We start from the raw sequence: 7992 nt of genomic DNA on the forward strand, positions 1-7992 counted from the left end.
AGAAGGATGTACCTATTTACTGTTGGTGGGGAAATAGAATGGTGTAGCCTATCTTTAGGACAGTGTGGTGGGTCCACAAGAAGCTAAGCATGTGGGTGCCATAAGGTCCTGCAACTTCAATATGGGGTATATACTTGGAAGATCAGAGAGCAGGGACATGAGTGGACATTTGCATACTGCTGTTTATGGCAGCAGTATTCACAATTTCTAAGGGATGGAGGTAACCTAAGTGTACATTTACTAATGAACAGAATGTTAAACTGGTGTATGCATACAATGGAATATTGAGCAGCTGCAAGAAGGAATGAAGCTGTGAGACACACAACTAGGTAAATGGATCTTGAGGAGAGCATTTTGAGTGATGTGTGTCCGAAACGAAAGAAAAACATTATAATGCCTTATTAGTATGGGCTAACTAAAATGCATAAACTCTGAGAATTGAATCTGAGAGCACAGGTTATCAGGGGAAGGCTTATTGTAATGGTCTCTAGATTGTAAGCTCTTACAGCAGTCATATCAATTCCTGTGTTGTAATGGTTTTCTCCAAATTCTGAGATGCTGAGCTCTTTGTTTATAACCTGGTCAGTCTCTGGAAATTTGGGTATCTGAGTGTATGATACTTGAAACTCAGAGCTAGAGCTTGGAAACTGTGAATGGCTGTATTACTTTATGCAGCAACTGTTTTAAAAATGCTGAAAAAGAGTGCAGACTTCAGTTAGAGATATGAATGAAGCAGATCTGGTTAGAACTAAGGCAAATAAAGCCAAAGGGTAAAGGACATTATTGAACTGTGTTTCAAAATTTCAACCTTTGTGTGAGACCAAGAGAAGAGATGTTTATTTGGTGCAGAATCTATATATTCTGCAGCACACTAAAGAATTTAACTTGTATGGTCAGTTTATTCAAAAACCATAATTACATGGAACTTTGGATAGGAAGTGAGATCTGGTAGGTCTGTATAGGCTAGTGCAAAATCTCAATATATACCAAAGTAATTTGGGCATAGAATAAAAATATATTTGCAGGACTCCCCTGAAGAATTGGGGAAAAATGCAGAAATGTTGGATTTTCCCACCTGGGTTATTACCAATATTCTCACAAACATTGAGGACTAAATTTAGTCATCCAAGCCCTTGATCTTGGGACTTTCCCTTATGAAGCTTGTTACTGAAAAGAAGAGGCTAAGCCTATTTATAATTGTGCCTAAAAGTCTCCCCCAGAGAACCTCACTAAATGAAAAATAGGGTGGGATGAGGGGATGGGATGCTTTGGGTTTCCATTTTTACTATTATTTTTATTCTTTTTGGAGTATGTGTTCAAAAATTGATTGGGATGATGAATGCACAACAATATTATGGTATAGTGAAAGTTGATTGTACTCTGTGGATGATTGTATGGTATGTGACTATATCTCAATAAAAATGAATTTAAAAGAAAAAAACTATGGGAAGCAGCAAAGGCAGTGCTGAGAGGGAAATTTACAGCCCTAAATGTCTACACTAAAAAAGAAGAAAGAGACAAAATCAAAGACCTAACTGCATACCTGGTGGAACCAGAAAAGAACAGCAAAATTACCCCAAATAAACAGAAGGAAAGAAATAACAAAGATTAGAGCAGAAATAAATGAAATTGAGAATAAAAAAATAGAGTAAAAAACAAAAAAAAACAAAAACAAAACAGGTATGGTTCTTTGAGAAAATCAATAAAATTGACAAGCCCTTAGCTAGATTTACAAATAAAAAAAGAGAGAAGATGCAAATAAATAAAATCAGAAGTGAGATGGGGGGCATTACAACTGACCCCACCAAAAGAAAAAGGATTATATGAGGATGTTATGAGCAACTGTATGCCAATGAACTAGACAACTTAGATGCAACTGACAACTTCCCAGAAAAACACGAACAACCTACACTGACTCTGGAAGAAATAGAAGACCTCAACAAACCAATCACAAGGAAACAGATTGAAATGGTCATCAAAAACCTCCTAACAAATAAAAGCCCAGAACCAGATGCCTTCACAGGTAAATTCTACCAAGTATTCCAAGAAGAATTAATAGCAACCCTGCTCAAACTCTTCCAAAAACTTGAAGAGGAGGGAACACTAACTAACTCTTTTTATGAAGTTAACATCACACTAATAGCAAAGCCAGACAAAAATGCTACAAGAAAAGAAAATTACAGACCAATTTCTCTAATAAATATATATGCAAAACTCCTCAGCAAAATTCATGCAAATCAAATCCAACAGCACATTAGAATATTATGCAAGAGTGGTTCAACATAAGAAAATTAAAACCACATGATCATCTCGATTGATAGAAAAGACATTTGACCAAATCCAGCATCTTTTCTTGATAAAAGCACTTCAAAAGGTAGGAATAGAAGGAAATTTTCTTAACATGATAAAAGGTATATATGAAAAGCACACAGCTAACATCATTCTCTATGGAGAAAGACTGAAAGATTTCCCTCCAAGATGGGAAACAAAACAAGGATGCCCACTGTCACCACTATTATTCAACATTATGCTGGAAGTTCTGGCTAGAGCAATTAGGCAAGAAAAAGAAATAAAAGGCATCTGAATCAGAAAAGAAGAAGTAAAACTTTCACTGCTTGTAGATGACATGATCCTATATTTACGAAGTCCCAAAAAATCTACCACAAAGCTACCGGAGCTAATAAACAAGTTTAGTAAAATGGCAGAATACAAGAACAACAGGCAAAATTCAGTAGTGTTTCTATACACTAGTAATGAGAAATCTGAGTAGGAAATCCATTTGAGTAGCAATTAAAAGAATCAAATATCTAGTAATAAATTTAACCAAGGATGTAAAGGACATATACACAGAAAACTACAAAACATTGCTGAAAGAAATCAAGGAAGACCTAAATAGACGGAAGTGCACACCATGTTCATAGATTGGAAGACTAAATATATTTAAGAAATCAATTCTACCCAAATTTATTTACAGATTCAATGCAATGCCAATCAAAATTCCAACAGCTTACTTTGCAGAAATGGAAAAACCAATCATTAAATTTATTTGGAAGCACAGAGTCCTCCAAATAGCCAAAAACATCTTGAGAAGAAAAACAAAGTTGAAGGACTCACACTTTCTTCTTTAAAGCATATTACAAAGACTCACTTCTTCCTGACTTCAAAGCATATTACAAAGCTACAGTGGCCAAAACAGTATGGTATTGGAATAAAGATAGATATACTGACCAATGTAATGGAATTGAGTGTTCAGAAATAGACCCTCACCTTTGACAAGGCAGCCAAGTCAACTCACCTGTGACAGAACAGTCTATTCAACAAATGGTGCCAGGAGAACTGAATATCCATATCCACAAGAATTAAAAGAAGACCCTTAGCTCATACCTTATAAAAATTAACTCAAAATGTATCAAAGACCTAAACATTAGAGGTAGGACCATAAAACTCCTAGAAAAAAGTGTATGGAAGCATCTTAAAAATCTTGCGGTAAGAGGTGGTTTCTTAGATCTTCCACCCAAAGCACAAGCAATGAAAGAACACATGGATAAAACGGATCTCCTCAAAAGTGAATATTTTTGTGCTTCAAAGGACTTTGTCAAGAAAGTAAAAGGCAGCCTACACAATGGGAGAGAATATTTGGAAACCATGTATCTGAAAAGAGTTTAATATCCAGAATACATAAAGATATCCTACAACTCAACAATAAAAAGACAAAGAACCCAATTTAAAAATGGGCAAAAACTTGAATAGATATTTTTCCAAAGAGGAAATACAAATGGCTAAAGAGCACATGAAACGATGCTCAATATCACTACCTATTGGGGAAATGCAATTCATTTCCCACCTGCTAGATATCGTTTCACACCTGCTAGAGTGGCCACTGTTAAAAATAAAAACAGAAAACTAAAAGTGCTGGAAAGGATGTCTAGAAATAACACTCATTCACCGCTGGTGGGAATGTAAAATGGTGCAGCTGCTGTGGAAGACAGTTCATGAGGAAGTTAAGTATAGAATTGCCATATGAACTGGCAAACCTGATACTATTTATATACCCAGAAGAACTGAAAGGAGGGACTTAGACATTTACATACCAGCATTCATAGCAGCATTGTTCATAATTGTCAAAAGATGGAAGCAACCCAAGCGTCTGTCAACCAATGAATGGATAAACAAAATGTGGTGTATACATACAATGGAATATTATTCAGCTGTAAAAAGGAATTCAATCCTGATACATGCAACATGAATGAGCCTTGAAGACATCACATTGAGTGAAATAAGCCAGACACAAAAGGATGATTTGAAGCAATTAGAATAAGCAAACTCATAGAGTCAGAAACCAGGTTACAAAGAGATGGGGCAATGATAGGGCTTAAAATGTGCAGGGTCTTGTTTGGAATGATGTAAATGTTTAGGTGATGGATGGTGGTGATGGTAGCACAACACTGTGAATGAAATTAACAGCACTGAAATATATATATCTGAATATGATTAAAAGGAGAAATGTTAGATTGTATATATGTTAACAGAATAAAATTTTTAAAAAATATCCATGTATCTACACTACATGAACCATGAACCATAAGTTAAACCATGGACTTTAACTAATATTACTATTATAAAAATGTGCTATCATCATTTGTAACAAGTGTTTCACACCAAGGGAAGGTGTTGGTGGTAGAGTGGTGTATGGGCATCCTGTATTTTATGCATGATTGTTCTGTAAACCCTCTAATAAAGAAAGAAAAAGAAGTGTCTGTTACTATAAAAGTTTAAGGAGCACTAGATTAGAACAAAGCTAGGACTTGGCTGGTGCCCAGGTCCACTGCTTCCCTCCCTACTCGTCCAGCCCCTTCTAAGGAGGCACACACCAGACTCAAGTTTTTTGGCCATAGACTGATTCCATATTTAACTTGCTGGTAAAGAGCCTGTTTATACTGGTTTAGGATTGGTTAGGCTTTTCTCAGGTCTCGGACAGGACTAAGTGTAAATTAAAACTCTCAGTTGCTGGAGCTGAAAGAAGCTATGGAAAGCAAGGATTGATCATCATCCATGAAAATTTTCTTTTCAGTGTTTCCTTCCAAGTTTGCATGTACAGTTACAGGTTTTCTATTGGGTAACAAAAAATGGAAATTTATAGGCAATTCTTATGCTGTCAGGATATACCATATTTTTTATTTTTAATTTTTCAGTTGTTTCTAAAAGAAGAACTGAAACAACTTTCTTGTAGTCCCATTTTCTTGAACCTATGATGATCAGACACTCCTTTTCTTCCTGGTTTATTCCAGCACTAAGGATTAGCATTTAAAATGACCAGGGAATAATTAAATGCTTCAAACTAAAGATCACATTGTTTCCTGTTACCTCATATTTAGCATATAAATATTAAGTATTTTATTTTGTATTTGTCATCAGGCAGTCTTTGGTAAATCAGTATTTAGGGGCTTGCTCCTTCGTGAATAACTCATGGGTTGGCTCACCTTATAAATACATGTCAGATGTATTGCAAACATTGAATAGCATATAGCAGTGTGTTTTATCCCGGCAACCTGATTGCAACTTAGAGTGACTGCAGGCATTCTTAAAGTCAAACACAAATGGGTTTGAATGTTTTTTTTTTTCTTTCCTATTACAATTGTGCTCCTGGAAACTGTAATCCTTATCAAGTGCGGAAATGAGCAGTGTTCCCAAGGGTGTTCAGGAGTAAGCTTTAAAAGCCACAAATAGCAGATACATATTTGAAATAAAATGCATGTTTATTTTCTGCCAAAAGTGTTATTCCTTAGCACCATCACTTACAATTATTTTTCCATCCAATTACAAGGCACATTGAGAGGTTGCCTTCTCCATAGACAGCAACAATGTCCATTCATTTTTTTTGCAGATAATTGTACTATTTGAAATGAAAAGAATACATTTTCTCACAGAATATTTCCTCTTTGAGTCATTTGTCATTGGATATTTGGGTGATATATTTCATATATTTCATTTTTAGTAAAATAAGATAGAAAAATTTGGTTTCTAGAGCTTCCTGTCTAATACAGTAGCCCTAGGTATATGTGGCTATTTAAATTAAAATTATTAAAAAAAATAATAATTCAGTTCCTCAGTGCCACCAGCCACATTTCAAGTTCTCAAGCCACACGTGGTCAGTGCTACCACATTAGAAAGCACTACTGGGCAGCTCTGCTCTAGAGACATGGTAGAGCTGGCCTCGGTGCTCTCCCAGGTGTCTTATCAGGAGACGGGGTACAGGTCACATATTAGAGCCTCCACCCTATGATATGTGGCCCTGGTAGCACAATAGAATCACTTGGGGAACGTTTTAGAAGAACAGATGCCCAAATTCCACCCCTAGAAATTCTGGTTTAATTGCTTTAGAATGTGGTCCAGGCATCAGCATCTTTTAGGGCTCCCCAGATCATTCTAACATGCTGTCGAATGTGGTCCAGGCATCAGCATCTTTTAGGGCTCCCCAGATCATTCTAACATGCTGCTCTAGCCATACACGAAATTTGCATATGGTGAAACCAAGTTAAATGAAATATCAAGAGCAATTGTAAAGACGAAAGACCACCAAACAGTTAAAACAAAATGAAGTTTAGAACTACTAGACAGAAAATCATAAGGATATAGAACTGAAAAATGCCATCAAACAATAGGACCTAATAGACATTTATAGAACGTCCCCAAACAACAATTGCAGAAGAGACATTGTTTTCAAGCACCCATGGAACACTCACCAAGATAAACAGTATCCTGGTTCATAAAACAAATTTCAAGAAATTTAAAAGAATTTAAATTGTACAGAGTATGTTCTCTGACCATAAAGGAATCATACTAGAAATCAGTAACAGAAAAGTAAGAGAAAAATTTCAACACATTTGGAAAATAAACAACATACTTCTAAATAATCTATGAGCCAAAGAGGAAGTTCCAAAGGCAATTTAAAAAATACATAGAGTTGAATGAAAAAAATGCAACATATTAAAATTTATGTTTGAAACAAATGCTAACAAACATAATGCTAACAAAAATTTGAAGTGCTGTGTGCTCTCTATAGAAAAGAGGAGAAATCTCAAATCAATAATCTAAGCTTCCTACTCCAGAAATTAGAAAAGAATAAATATAAGCAAACAGAAGAAAGGAAATAATAAAAAAAGCAGAAATTAGTAAAGCCAAAAATAGAAAAGCAATAGAGAAAATCAATTAAACAAAGGCTGGTTCTTTAGAATGATCAATAAAATCAATAAACCTCTAATAAGACTGGCAAAGATAAAAAGAGAGAAGGCACAAATTACCAATATCAGTAACAAGGGAGGGGATATCACTACACAACCTGCAGACATTAAAGGGATAATAAGAGAATATTATGAACAGCTCTACACACAAAAATTTGACACCTAGAAGTAATGGACCAGTTCTCAAAAACACCAACTACCAATACTCACCCAATATGCAATAGATCATCTAAATAGTTCTATAAATCTTTAAGAAGTTTAATTTGTGATTTAAAACCTTCCCAAAGAGAAATCTCAAGGCCCAGATGGTTTCACTGGCTCATTCTACCAAACATTTTAAGAATTAGCACCAATTTGACACAATCTTTTCCAGAAAGCAGAAGGGAAAAAATTTCCCAACTATGAGGTCAACATTATCCTAATAACAACACCAGAAAGACATTACCAAAGAGAAATTGTAGCCCAATCTCTGTCACTACAGTAGATGCAATATTCCTTAACAAAATGTTAGCAAATCAAATCTAGTAATGTATAAAAAGAATTATACACCATGACCAAGTGGGGTTTATTCCAGAATGCTAGGCTCTTTCAGTATTTGACAATCAATCATTGTAATATGCCACATTAATAAAATGAAGGGAGAAAAACACATAGTCATTTCAATTGATGCAGAAAAAGCATTTGACAAAATTCACACCTATTCATGATAAAAACTCTTAGCAAACTAGGGATAGAGGGAATTTTCCTCAAC

This window comes from Choloepus didactylus, chromosome 4, assembly GCF_015220235.1.
Source record: "Choloepus didactylus isolate mChoDid1 chromosome 4, mChoDid1.pri, whole genome shotgun sequence".
Taxonomy (NCBI): Eukaryota; Metazoa; Chordata; class Mammalia; order Pilosa; family Megalonychidae; genus Choloepus; species Choloepus didactylus.